The sequence below is a fragment of the Schistocerca piceifrons genome, chromosome 2 (genome assembly GCF_021461385.2).
Source record: "Schistocerca piceifrons isolate TAMUIC-IGC-003096 chromosome 2, iqSchPice1.1, whole genome shotgun sequence".
NCBI lineage: Eukaryota > Metazoa > Arthropoda > Insecta > Orthoptera > Acrididae > Schistocerca > Schistocerca piceifrons.
The window spans coordinates 295,312,023-295,326,702 of NC_060139.1; the positions used below are offsets into that span (position 1 = coordinate 295,312,023).

At 45.3% G+C, this 14,680-nt stretch overlaps 1 protein-coding gene across 2 annotated transcripts in view; it reads right to left on the minus strand.

Annotated features, from left to right (window-relative positions):
- Positions 1 to 14,680, minus strand: part of LOC124777147 (ubiquitin carboxyl-terminal hydrolase 31) — a 336,927-nt gene that overhangs the window by 181,898 nt on the left and 140,349 nt on the right. The gene's annotated exons all lie outside the window — the stretch shown is intronic.

Consider the following 14,680-nt stretch of genomic DNA (forward strand, 5'->3'; position numbering starts at 1 on the left):
TTTTAGCCGAAACCGCCCGTATTGACAGTTTTAATTGTTGGTTTATTCTGAATAGGTTTCTTAGTAACACTACCCCAGTAACTGGAACGCACGAAAGAATCTCTGTGTCTCGTATTCCACCGGATGATCGGCACCCAGGCAATGTTCTTCGGTAATCGCACATTTGCTCGGCTGTTGTAAGCCTGCACGACGCTTATGCTCTATACACTGGTCCTCCATGGTGCTAATGTTCTCGCCAACATATGACGTTCCACAACTGCACAGGATATGGTAGACACCGGCCGTACGCAAACCAAGTTCACCCTTTACAGAACCTAGAAAGCCCCTAATCCTAGACGCTGGTCGAAAAACACACCAGACATCGTGTTTCTGCGGAATATGACCAATTCTGTTGGAATTACTACCTGCTCAAGACAAAGTCTGTAGACTTGGAAACGACCTCATTCTCATCATCAGATTCATAGTGTTTGGACAGCACATCCCACATGTATCTCAGTGTACCCAGTCTCGAGAAAGGTGAACTCAACGTGGGCTGCCTTGCGACACTACGAGCGGAGAATACGCTATGCCGTTATGTTCAGAGTAGTGTCTTTGGTTAAGCTATATGTGGCTGGCAAGACGCCATGAAGTGGCCGGACCAGGTAAGGCCTTATGATAGACCAATGCTTCTACAAGGGTTTAAATCACCAGTCAGTGATTGAACCCCTCTTGTACAGAGTGTCCACAGTCTGCATACATAGGAAATCCAAACAAATTCTAATTAATTCTATATTCTACAAATATTAATGAATAAATAATAGTAAAACAAATACTAATGATTCTAATAACTTTTTTTTGCAGGTTGAATGATGGCTCTGTCTAAAGAAGAAACGGGTGGAGTTAGTACTCTTAAATGGACGAGAAGGTTGGTCGAACCGCAAAATTTTGGAAGAATTTAACCTTCGACATCCTCATCGTCACCCTATTTGTCCAATGACGTCGGGAAATTAATCACAAAGTTTAAAGAAACAGGCACTGTGTTGGACGACCCCATTCCACCACCCACGACGTCAGACGAAACGAAAGGGGCTGTCTTGGCCAAGATTTATGCTAGCCCAAAGAAATCGCTCCGTCGGACATCCACGGAGTTGGGTGTTCCAAGGTCAACCATCCACAAAATCCTAGGAGAGTAGAGGTTTCATCCGTACAAGTTACAAATATTGCATTACTAGTCTCCAGGCAATCCACATTGGACGAGTCCATCCAAACGTCAGGGCTACGAAGAGGTGATGGTGTGCTTGGATCTTTCTTCTTTGATGAACATGTAACGGGCGAGACATATGTGAAAATGCTGAGTGTCCAGCTGATGCGTCAAACCGAGCGATTGGGTGAGTGACTTCCAGACTGGTTTCAAGCGGGGTGGGTTCATTTTGCTGCAGCTGTTAGAGACTGGTTGAATGGCAACTTTCCTGACTGGATGGGAGAAGCGGTCATGTTGAGTGGTCCTCTCGTTCGCTAGACCTTTATGCCCTTGTTTCTTTTTCTGTGGTATGCTGAAAGAGAAAGTTTACTCGAAGAAGATTATAAATTTCAACCACCTGACGGAAAGCATTACCAGTCAGTGTGTTAAAATCGACGACAATTCAGACCTATTCCATGAACTTCACCTTAATCTTGCAAAGCGCATCAAATTATCCACTGAAGAGCATGGAATGATGTTGAAAATACATGTCAACATTAAAGCGACTAAAATGTGCTAATTATTTTTTATTGGAATTCCCTATGTACCCAGACTTTATGGGCATCCTGTATAGATGAGCCATATACGAGGGATGTTAAACAAGTAATGTAACACATTTTTCCTCTGAAAGTGTGTCGGTTTTATTCAGGAATCCAATACATCATATTATTCCACACTCTTTTCGCTACAAAACCTTATTCTTCAACAATCTCCGTTCAATGCGACGGCGTTAGACCACCTTACTGTGAGGCGCTGTGTGCCGTATTGGTAGAACTCTACTAGTCGACGTTCCGGAGGCAACGTCTTGCTGCATCAGTAACCTCCGCATCATCCGCGTACTGCTTCCCGTGGAGTGTATCCTTCACTGGACCAAAGAGATGGAAGTTGGAAGGTGCGAGATCCGGGCTGTAGCGTGGATGAGGAAGAGCAATCCAATGACGTTTCGTGAATCCCTCTCGGGTGCGCAGACTTGAGAGAGACCTTGCGTTGTTATGGAGAAGTTCGTTTGCATCCGTCGATCACCTCGAATGAGTGTGCCCGCGCGTTCCAACACTACAGGAGTTACAGCTGTGTGCGGCCGGCAGGCAAGAGATCGGACAGGTTTGAGCGATCTCGTTGCGACGATGACAGCGCCCCCCAGCGACTCACCGTGCTTTTGTTCACTGTCAGGTCTCCGCAGACGTTCTGCAAGAGCGTATGAATGTATGTGATTGTCTCGTTTTGCGCCAGAAGAAACTCAATGACACCTCTCTGGAACGCACCTCCGTCACAGACGCCAGTGTAAAGGATACGTATAGCGCCGACACCTATCGGAACTTAATGAAACTATAGAGGCTGAAGCGGGAATATTCCTCGATGTCCCACAGCAAAATTTGCATTTTTTTTTTAAGCTAAACTGGCAGAGAAAAAACTTTGTTGCATTACTTATTGAAGGCCATCGTATCAAATTAAGGTCATGTAGTCACCCTATGGTGATTACAGAGCAATGAACAGGTCGTAACTGCAGATTTAATGCCTGATTATTTAACTGTTATCAGCATCAGTATCGGTGCGGTCTCAGTCGAGAAACTTTCAGGGTTTGCGATGTCATAGGCACGGAGGACTTCCACGCAGAGCGAATTTGTAAGAACTACCATGCTGTTCCACTATCGATAACGTGTGACGTGGCTCATCTTTGGTATTGTGGTAGCCGTATTTCGGTTTCCGCGTCGGCGCAGTTTCGTCCACCGAAGGTTTTAATAGCCGCGCACAGTGATCTCTCGTAGCACTTGTGCCGTGAAAATGACGGGGCTGTTCACCTATAGAAGTATCGGCAGGTGTTATTTGAATGTTCCATACCCCTCGGGCAGCTCATAGCTCATGCCTTATTATTCGCGGCGATATAACGTTTTCCGCGTAGGTGGCAAATCAGAACAGAGCAGAGTGCGCCAGTGAGAAACGTGTGCTGGGTGAGCAGCATGTCGAGAGCGGGCAATGCATTGTGTCGGGAGGCGGCAGACGCCACGGCTAAGGCAGGGAAGGGCGGAAGGGAACAAAGGTCACCGCCGCCCGGCCCGGCCCAGGTCGTCACGACAGCAGGGCGGGGCGCCACAGAGACCCAGCGCCCACGCGACAGCGCCGGCGCTGGCCCCCAAAGCCGCTCGTATTAACGAGAACACCGCCACGTGCCGCCGGCATCACAGGCAGTCTACCAGCACTGCAGACGTGCAGCAAGGTGGTGTTATCACCAGTGTGTAAAGGCAGCCACACACGTGACTGAAAGCTTCACAAGCTCTAAACATTTATCGCAGTCACGGTTCACCTCGTATATAAAATGGCCCCTTACACTCGTTTGCATATAAATTTAAAAGTTATTTACGTGCCCATGAACTGATTGATTGGACTTCTTGTGGGTTGAAATGCAGTGTTAAGGCGTTTAATTACAATTTTGAGTGCAAAACTGTATCATGCGCAATTCAAAAAAGTTTGTTTCATAGTTTCTGTCCGATTACAGCTGTGTGAAATTATGGTGGTGAGCGTTTGTGTGTCGCGACTGGTTGGCATACTACAGCAAGAGAATGTAAGATCATCATCATATTCACAAATGCCTTGAGGGATGTACGAGTCCCTGACTGGTCAAAACGAAAAGAATAATCTTTCGTGCAACAAAGAAACAGAGTTTCGTCTTAAAGGAAGGGAAGATTCAGACTTCCAGGATGCATCTACAACCGTGCAGGATGTTCGACACTAACTGGAGAAGATGAAGACTAAGCTAACCAGATCGGACTGTCAGCGAAATAATCGGCAAGTGCACGAAAGAGTATCGACGAGAAATAACTTGCTCCTTTAAGCTTTATCAACACGTTTTGGAGATGAAAATGCTGCCATAGCAGCAATAACAAACACCTGCGGAAGATAACTTATGAAGTACACACCACCCTACAGCAAACGTAGGGTATAATTTTCCAATACAGTGCCGAATTTCAATAAATACAATAAAGTATGTCTGCAGTACTGCTTAAATCACGCTTATGTGAATCTTATCTTTTAGTACGTATTTTAACCTTAAGAGGAGGTTTACTATCGTTTGGTTAAAAAAATGTATTTTTAACTGCATTTTTGGATCCATAAAAGTATTTAGAATCCACCCCTGAGACTGTTTTTCCGAATACAGAACGGAAATGTTTGTTATTCGCGGTTGAACAAAATAATGCACCTACATGAAATCGGCCTTTTTCACGCACCAGTTTTTTCGGGAATCTCGACTTTGTAGCTGCGAAAAATTATTCTCTGTGCCTGCCCACGACTAAAACTGATGAAATGATCAAGGAGCTTACGATGTACTACGGCTTGCAAACCGACGGCTTTCCAGTCCGGTGGAACAGATGAAGAAGGCAATTTGGGCAACGTATTTCCACAAGTGTTCGACGGATGACCACTCACAACACCAAAATTGTCCGGCTGGGGAAACTAGTTGGTGCAAGTGGCACATTGCAAAGGCTACCGGACATCAAAACAGATTCATCCGATCTACGAGGCCCTTTCGCAAGACGAGTTATTGTACCGGTGCTTGGAAGGAAACACACAAAATTCAAATGAAAGTTTGAACGCGTGTGTTTGGAAGTTATGCCCCAACCATTTGCACTCTGGTGCGAAGACTGTGGAGATTGTGACTTTCCTGGCAGTGAGCAGCTTCAACGAAGAGTATCCAGCAATTCTGAAGACCACCCTGGGGCTCTATTCGCCACAGTTCGCCAAGCATTCGGACGACCACCGGGTTCAAGCGGCCGAAAACCGCTTGTCACCGGCCGTACGAGCGGCTCTGGGGCAGCGCGGAATGGCCCAGATCGAGCAGAACGCCCTCTATGAGGAACAGGAAGGACCAGTTTATGGACCCGGAATAACAGATTGAACGTAAGTTGCACAATATTGCATTTATATGTAGTCAAAACTTCAAACGCGATTTTCTCTAACTGACGTTTTTTTATCGCGCGGTATGGAAACTTCAAATCTACTGAACCGATTGGCATGATTCTTTGTTTCCGACGAAGCTAACTAAATTGTCTAGGAATTGTACCACTTTTATTCCCATCCATCAACTATAAATATTTGTACTTGGCCGACGAAGTTAAAAAATTGATGAAAAAATCCCTACTTTTTTCAAACGGCCGCCATTTTGTTTCCTATGGTCCAAATAACTTAATCGAGGTAAACTCCTAAAGAATCTAAATACTTCGCTAACGCCAACTCAATTTTGATTTCAGACGATCCGGCTGACCTGTGACATACCGCGCGTGGAGGTAAACATCGAAATTTTGTTTCGTTCCGACGGCACTTCCGCCTTTGCTCTTTGTCATTTCCGGTCGAAAAAATTCCAGCTTGTGGAGGAAATATCAATAAACATCGTGACCGCCTTTCACATTGATATCTATAACACATCCCCAGAAAAAAATTCTGAAAGAACATGCTTTTTTCAGGCCAAAGATAGTAAACCTCCCCTTAACTTCTTTAATACTACTTTCATTATTATGATTCATTACATTAGCTGCGTTTAAATTATATACAGAACACTATGGGCAATGCCCTCAGCAAGAATGGTGTCCTTGATGCAACGTGGCGCACCAAAGAAAGTATATAAAAGGAAATGAAACAAACGATGAATCATTTTGACGACGATACAGGCAGAATATGGAGGAATCCACTCACACAAGTCACTGACAAAGGTAAGATTGTAATAGCACAGCGCCAGGGAACGAACGTATCGGAAACGGCAATTGTGCGCTGTTCGTTTGCTACTATTGTGAACCACTATGGGGATTGCTTGAAGGGTGTTGAAAACACGACTAAGTGACAAGTTGTTGGAAGTCCAAGCCTCAGCACAGAACGTGTCAGTCGGAAGCTTGCCGTATCTGTAAAGCACAATTGGCAGCGACCTGTGGCAGATTTTATAGCAACCGGAATCGTACACGGGCGGGAGACACTGGCCGACCGGCCGAGGGCGTCGACTGTCAGTCGCTGATAAACACGGAAAGACAACAGCAGCAATGGACGAACAACTAAGACAACACGGCACAATTACATGTCCGGGGTGTGAACGAAACCGAGAACCTACACGTAGCAATATCAGGAAACGAAACAATTATGAGTGTGATGATAAATAGGACAGCGCAGTCGGGACATCACAGACGTCCCGGCCCCTGCGGTACTTGCTAGCTTCATAGCGCGGCTGCGGGCACCCCACCTGCCGCGTGGGGTGTGGCCCGCACCTAGTGCTGAGGCGGCGACAGCAGCGCTAGCAAACGTTAGGAGCGCCTCTTAACGCATGGACATAGACGACAGCCCAACGAGTTAAAATTTCATAGAGAGGCTGAGATACTAGTTACAGCGCTCCTAGCGGCAACCAACGCTAACTCGTCCGCCATGTTCTCCTTAGTCAAAACATTAGGAAAGCGTTACTGTTGTTTGTGTTGGAAGTGTGTCAGCTGTTGTGATATTACCGCAATATTTAACTTTTCTAGTTGACTTTTTTGTTACAAAATATAAAGTCAACATGCCTGCAGTGTGTTCAGCGTTCAACTGTACAAATCGCAGCGATAAAACAACAAATATTTCATATTATAAGTAAGTATATTAGTACCGAAATACGACATACGTTTTTTAATGTTTATTAAAGAGTCATTTGCATTGGAACTGTAATTATGCTTAAGACAAATGCAGGAAAGTAATTTATTTATCGTTGATTACAGATTTCCTTTAAAAGATAAGGAACTTACAAAAAGATGGATTATAAATATGAAGCGAGAAAACTGGTTTCCTACTACATCCAGTTACATCTGTTCAGCTCATTTTGAAGAGAAATAGATGTACCACACAAATGTCCAGAGGCGCCTTTTGTCAAAAGCAGTACCTACTATCTTTAACTTTCCATCACATTTACAAAAGCAATATAAAGTATTACGACCACAACCCAGAAAGCGATCTTTCGACAATTTGCAAGATAGTGCTGTTACAGTGACATCATTAGCACAAAGTAAGTCAATAATTTAATTTTACTCGGTGTTCTTATTACTTTGAATTACATACTTTATTATAATCTTATGGTGTAACTCTGTTTTAAACTTATGATGTAACTGCATTCTTTCAGTGCCTGTCGGGCCCACATCTGTTTCTGCTGACCACAATTACTGTCTACCAAGCCCTAAGAAGTTGAAAACACAATATAACTGAGTACAAGTAGAGAATGTGCGACTAAAGAAGCGGATAAAGCAAATGAAGCAACTTAGTGTATGACACAAGAGAAGAATAGTGCAGTTACAGACTTTAGTTGCTGGTTTGAGAAGAAGGCTATGTAGTTCAGTTTCTGATATGTTAAACAGTGAACATGTAGTTGGTTTGTTGAAGGAGCTATTGGAACTTCAGTGCATTGTTAAAGTATGCCATTATTCTCAGCAAATAAGGAAATTTGTCCTGACCCTACACTTTTATTCTGCCAAGGCATACAGCTACTTACGAAAATTTGTGAAATTACGCCACCCAAGAACGCTTCGCCGTTGGGCAATGTCAGTGGGTGGCCATCCAGGTTTTACTGAGGAGGGTTTCACTAAAATTGCCTCTGAAGTTGAGAATAGCACAACCCAAATTTTTGCAACATTGATGTTTGATGAGATGGCTATTAAGAAGGACCTTGTTTGGGATGGGGAAAAAATAAGAGGCTGTGTATAATGAGACAGGTGACAAACAAAATTAACTGTACTGACTGCTTAGAAGGTATTTTTGCTTGTATTGAGGCTAAAAGAACTGGACTGATTGCAGTGAAAGATGTGAAAACCAGTTTAATCAATCCAGCTAATGATGTTGTTAAACTTTGTAATGTTGCTGAGGTTTTCAGAAATAATGAGGACATAATCCTGAAATGTCAGAAAAACGTTTTGTTGAGGTTCCAGACAGAAGTGTTGCAATTGGTGAGAGGCTCCTTATTTATAAACAATGAACATCTTTTTACAGAAACCGAATTTGGTGAAGAAACCCATTATGCTAAACTGATAAAACTGCTGCTCAAACATTTTTTTGTATGTCGAATAAATCACTTATGCAGATCAGAATCATCTGAGCAGAGAGGTAAAGTTGTGAGACAACTATACACGAAGATTATTTTATTTAAAGGTCAGTGAAAAGACCGAAAAAATACGAATGTCAGTTAAAACGTAAAAATTAAATGTAAATAAATTATTTCACCTTTCTTGTAGATTATTATTATTATTGAATTACTATGCTTGTGTTAACTACTTGTAACACATATTTCAAATAATATTCTCGTTCACAGTGTACTGGTTTTTGAGGCTTTGACTGTTTACTTTGAAATAGCGACAAAAATATCGCATTTCTGCGCCCGTTACTGTTTCTAATAGTTAACCACAGCGTGTTTAGGAGTTTCACCGTAATATTCTGGTGGTACCTGCTCTAATTGCATTAATTTATGGGCAACAAGTAACGTTATAGTGGATGGACAGACTTATTTGAGTTGTCTTGTAGTGTTATCTACATCGAAAAGTTAGCCATATTTCGACAAAAACATCCCTTTTTGCTGTCAGTGTACACTGAAATCACTGCTGTCTATTGCTTGTTTTAGAAAAAATAAAGCTAGTAGGGGCTATTTCAAGTAGGTCATACGCAGTTACAAGGGGGCGGGACACAGTAGACGAATGCCTTGACTCAAGAAAACATGGCGGACAGAACTTCAATTTGCTTCAAACATGGCGGACCTATAGCCACTCTGTGAAATTTTAACTCGTTGCGACAGCCGCTGCGCGGGCGTTTCGCACTCGTCGGGCCAGTATACCACAGATCTGACAACGGATACAATGCTGGTTCAGGAGCACATGTTTGGAAGCATAACGTTCAGCGCACACGATTGAAGATGGGACTCCACGGTAGACGACCCTCTACATGTTGCCATATTGACACAACAACATCGTCAATTATGACTGCAGTGACACGTGATAGTTGAAAGTCGACCATGGGTCAATGGGACCGTGACACCTGGTCGGATAATCACATTTCTTGTTACAGTACGTCAACGGTCGTGTGCGGATACGTTCTCATACAGACGAAAGGCTGCTTGAAACACGGACCGCTTCACGGGCGCAGGCCGATGGAGGCACTAGTGTGTTAAGAGGGACATTCACAGGACTTTCGTGGGGCCTGTCGCAGTAATGGAAGGCACTGTGACAGGTGTGGACGACGTCAACGTTATTGCGGACCACTTGCTTCATTTCATGCTCGATGAGTTGCCAGGTGGCGATGGCATCACGCGTCAGGGTAACAGTGTGTGTCACAAGGTCAGAACCGCGCTAAATGTTTACAGGAGCATGACAGTAAACCCACGTTAATGACTTTCGAAACCCGAAGTAACACATCTGGGGTGCTATCATGCGCCAGCTTTGCGCCCACGCAGCAGCGGCCCTCAATTTACAGGAAATGTGTGATATACGAGTAGACATCTGGCGCCACACACTTTTGGGAAACTACCAACGACTTGCCGTATTCATACCACGCAGAATCGCTGCTGCATTGCGTTTAGGACGACCAACATGCTGTTAAACGGGTGGTCATAATGTTTTCGCCCACCAGTGTGCACTGTCTAGTATTTGACACAGCAGTACAGTTCGTGTAGGTTTCGGTTGGTTGGTTGCTTGCTTTGGGGGAGGGGACCAACAAGGACATCGGTCCCATCGAATGAGGGATGGATGTGGAAGGAAATCGGCCGTGCCCTTTCAAAGGAACAATTCCAGCATTTGCCTGAAGTGATTTTGTGAAATCACGAAAAACCTACATCAGGATGGCCGGACACACGAATGTAGTGTGCTAATCACTGCGCCACCTCGCTCGGTGTCTAGCTTTTATTTGACCGATACACACACTTATATTCCTAACTGTAGCTTCAGGTAACTATTTTAGAAAATATTTCTCTAATTCGGATTGCGACTCGCCTCAATTATTCCGAATTCGTGAGATGTCACTGTAATGGACGACAGTCGTGTTTCAGGAGCATTAAATGTGAAATACGAGGGGAAAGTACAGAGGGGCGTTCCATCCGTTATAATGTAACACATCACTGACAGCCAAATCGTGGCTTTAGATGACTTGAACGCCAGTTTCCAGCATCGGGGTGTTTTGTCCAACTTTGAGGTGATGGGTCGGTGTTCCCAGCGCGACACTGTGTGGCTTCTGGTCGGGGTCTAGTACGCCGACTTAGGGACCAGGGAGTTTCCGGTGTCGGGGAGTGTTTTCCGGCGTCACGCTCGTTCCATTTCACATTGGTTTGCCCACATATTTAAACGACGTGACTGTGTCAAGCAGCACACTACTAAAGATGTATTCGGACATTACGGGTTTGTTTTTCCCTACTCATCCGCGTTAACTTACATTTTTCTATACTCTGAGCTAGTTGCCATTTATCAGACCTAATGGAAATTCCGTCTCATTTGGTATCCTCCTACAGTCGTTCAGATTCGACACCTCCGCGCACCACCACAGTATCGCCACCAAACAGCCGAAGACTGCCCCTCACCTTGCCCGTCTTCGGCCAAACAATCCGAATGGGAATCGACTAGGTCTAGTTGTTCAATTTACAGTTTTCTAGTTTCTAGCCGTATTTCAGTTTACTGAGCGTGTAAGTGCTCCGTAGCAAGAATCCTTACATGGGAGCGAGGAGCCATTAGCTTGCTGGAGGGGGGGGGGGGGGGGGGGTTGAAGAAAGGCTGACCCGCAGATGATTAAACGAAACCAATGAATTACATTTGTTTCTGTGGAATCTCGAACTGTGTTTTCGAGTGATCTTTCCACTCCTGAGATTCTGTTGTAATACTGTTTTGCTTTTGAAGAGACTGCGGTCGAAAGTTGCTAGAAGGCAGCGTATGAATTGTTAACCGTGCACATTTTCCAAGCCAATTGTGAAATCTTCCTTAAGAGCATTTATTAGTTCTGTAGTAGTAACAGCAGCTGCATTACTAGTGACAAATTTAATCCAGTCGCGCGGGTTAAAGCGAGGACTAAGTGCAGCAGGGCAGAAAACTGATTACGGTCAGCCAAGTTACGTTCCCGGGTAAAGTTCAATGCATTTCACAGTGGTTTGCAGAGTATGGTTGTCGATATAGCTATGACTGCCTCGCAGTGTTGACTTCTCAGTTCACAGCGAATGTTGCTAAAAAGTTACCGTTTCGTGGGGCTGAGTATTTTGCGATTGCAAGCTTGTAGCAATGGACGTTATTTCTTGTAGCCTTTTCCTTTGGCAGATCTGGCGTGTTATTCACGCAATTTTCTTCCATCACACAGTTTACTGCCAACAGTTTTTCGGAAGTAATTTTAAATCTGGTGCTATCTGCTACACATGTGTACGCATAAAATGACGAGTATCCAGGCTGCTAAGTTTAGCTGTGGCACGTCTTGAGCTACTTTGTACTAGACTGCCCCCATCCACAAACCTTCCAAGGTAAACCGCACTGAGGCTGTTTATTCTCCTGGGCAGGCAGCGGGCAGTGACACACTCGCCACTCACTCGCACTGCCGCCGCGGCCTCTCGCACATGACGTGCTTCTCTCTCGCGAGGTCCTCGCCCGCCGCCACATTAATCTGTCCGCGCGGGACGGAGTGCCGGCGCTGTCAACCGGCCGTGTCGCAGGCAGCTGCTCTATTTCAGACCGACGACCGGCTGGCGCTTACGACAACGGAAGCAGCTTGCGACAGCCTGGCCGCCTCTCGAGACCCTACGCGTGCTCGACACTTGTTACGTAAAACCTACAGTACACGGCTAATCACCGTCAACCATGCCCAACTGCGGGTGCCACAGTCTGACAACTGCTCTCTATCATTCACACCCACTTACCGTTACAATACTACCTGGTCGTTTGCAAAATAATGGCGCAGTTTTTTTTTAACCATCCCATCGAATTCACTGGCGAGCTATAAATTATCTTCAGACGAAAACTATGAATTGAGAATTTATTTCTTCATCACTGTGTGCTTTTCGTTTTAATGAGTGAAAACTATATTTCGAGTTACTTGTAGCATCTCGCTTACTTGCAAATCTGTTGCGAACAACTGCACTTCACACTTTCCGATTTCGTGTTTTCGTGCACCCCCCCCCCCCCCCCGCTCGCTCTCTCCCCCCCCCCCCCTCCCTCCCCATTTCTCCTAGCGTTTACCCTGTCGTTCGTGGTGTGCTGTTGAAGTTTGAAGTTTATCTGACTTGTCGTCAAAACCGTCACATAACCAGGGGTAGGGAAGTCGTGTTCGCCACGTGTCTGTGAATGGTGTGAAATTTGTCCGGTGTGACACCTTATTTGATGTATTGTCGCACTAAGGCTGGCCAGGGCCCCAGACCAACCGCCGTTAATCAGTTGCGCTGGTTCGATCTGCGTCTGGCTCACCCCTCGGTCTCAGAAGCTAGCGCGCTCTGCTACAGGCTACACGGACAGTTTCTGGAGGCGCGCTTCCTACACGTGTTATACTCCCAACAGTCAACACGGTCCAGAAAATAATGCGGCAGACTTCTGTTGGACAGGAAACTTAGTCCGGATTCCTGAAACCTTTCCGGCCGAAGTTGTCTGTGAGGTGACCTTCGACAGGCGACAAGAGAAGATAACTGGATGCAAAAAGCTGTAGATTTGAGTCACTCGTGCCAAACTGCCATATCGACAAAGTATCCTAATGTCAAAACAATCCTGAGAATGAATCACTTAGCCATTTCGCAGATGTTGGTCGATACAATTACTATGTGGCTTTCTGAAATTCTAACTCTAACATCCTTCGAAATTCTTCACCGTTGGCACGAGACAGCCAGGATCGTAAGCAGCGTTGGCGGTCGCACGTATTATACACTCGCCTGTTGTTGGAAATAACGTGGAGGAGGATCCGCCAGACTGCATTAACGTTACACTGCGCGTTACTACATTGCTTCTGATATACTAATAGGCACAGGTAAATTTGACAGTTTAACAGCGGCGAGATCCGTGCCTCTTCTGTTCTCAGTTACAGATTCCCCCTTCCTGTCTTGGCCTCGTTCTCGCTTTTCCGAAATGGAAGGTTTCCAAGTCGGGTTCCGGTACAGGCGACCACGGTCGGACGCACCACCTCGCGCTGCTCGTGCCTTACTCAGGCTTATCAGGCGGGCGACCTCATGCAGTTTATCGCATTTGAAAAAACATAAACCGAAACGACTCAGAACGCTGCGCCTTCTGCATGCACACAGCTCTCAAACGACCTACTCGCCAACGAACGGGACAGTGCTGTGGAGGACGGGCAGACGGGTGGGGGAGTCGGCAACCAATTGCTGCTCTTGGCCGAGTCCTGGCTGTTGTACGTAATTTGCCGTTTCCTTCCGCCAACCCGGCATCGCAACGGAAGAGAGAAATAATGACGGCAGAGATCTCAGAACTACTGCACGGTGCCTCTTCTTCGAACTACAGAGCAGAGAGAGAGAGTCGCTCATTTTCAGAAACTGTATAGGTATCTTCTAAATGTAAGACTAGCGCGGGGACGTGGATGTCCTGCCGCGGCACAGTCTAACAAGCAATCCCATTAGGCACAGCAGCCGCCGAGCCTAGCGTTTAACTGCAGGCAGGGCCTTTATCTGCAGCCGTGACTCACGCACGGACCTGCCAGTCACCCAGCCACCGTCTCTCCCATATCTGCAATTTGCTGCACCATTAACTCTTAACAAAATGTATAACTGGCACGGTGTGAACTGCAAATCCACATGAACAGTCCGTCGGTTTATTTTACGATAAAGTTTTACTAAGAATTTTGGCAAGAATTCAGATATAGCAACACTGTTGGTCTTCTTTCTATCCTTTAGAGCAGTGTCGAATATTCACCATACGTTGTTTATTGGGGACGCACATATATAAACACTGTATATTCCCACAAATCAGTCACCGCGATTTTTGTGCTGATGTAGAGCAATTATTCTGCCTCTGCAGTCTACGCTCGTATCTCTCGAGCATGTTGTCGTTAACGGGAACAGGTATTCGAAAAAGATTTAGTCAATATCGATGAAAGTGATCACAAATTTTTGCGATATCTAAATTAGTCATTCTTTGAGTGCGCCTAGATTTTGTTTTCAGTAGGATGCCGGATAATTCTGATTAATATATCAGAGCACTTCAGCAGCGACTCACTAGCGCTGCTGCGTGGCAACAGCAGATGGCGCTAGTCGCCAAGGGAGAAGTAGCCAACAAGCGTTTACCATGTCCGTTGTCTGTATCGGCAGCCTCATTTCCAAGACGTTTAGCTATGCTGTCTGTCTGCTACCATCATGCAGCGATACTTGTCAGTCATCGGAGCAGTACTAGATTACCTTCGTCTTTTGCTGTGGCACAAAATACGCAAGTGGAATAGAGCACGAAATCGCTAATATTTGTACGAAGTAGCTTCCGCCATGCTCTGCACACTGTAGCTTTAACATGTCCTAGTTTAGAGGGA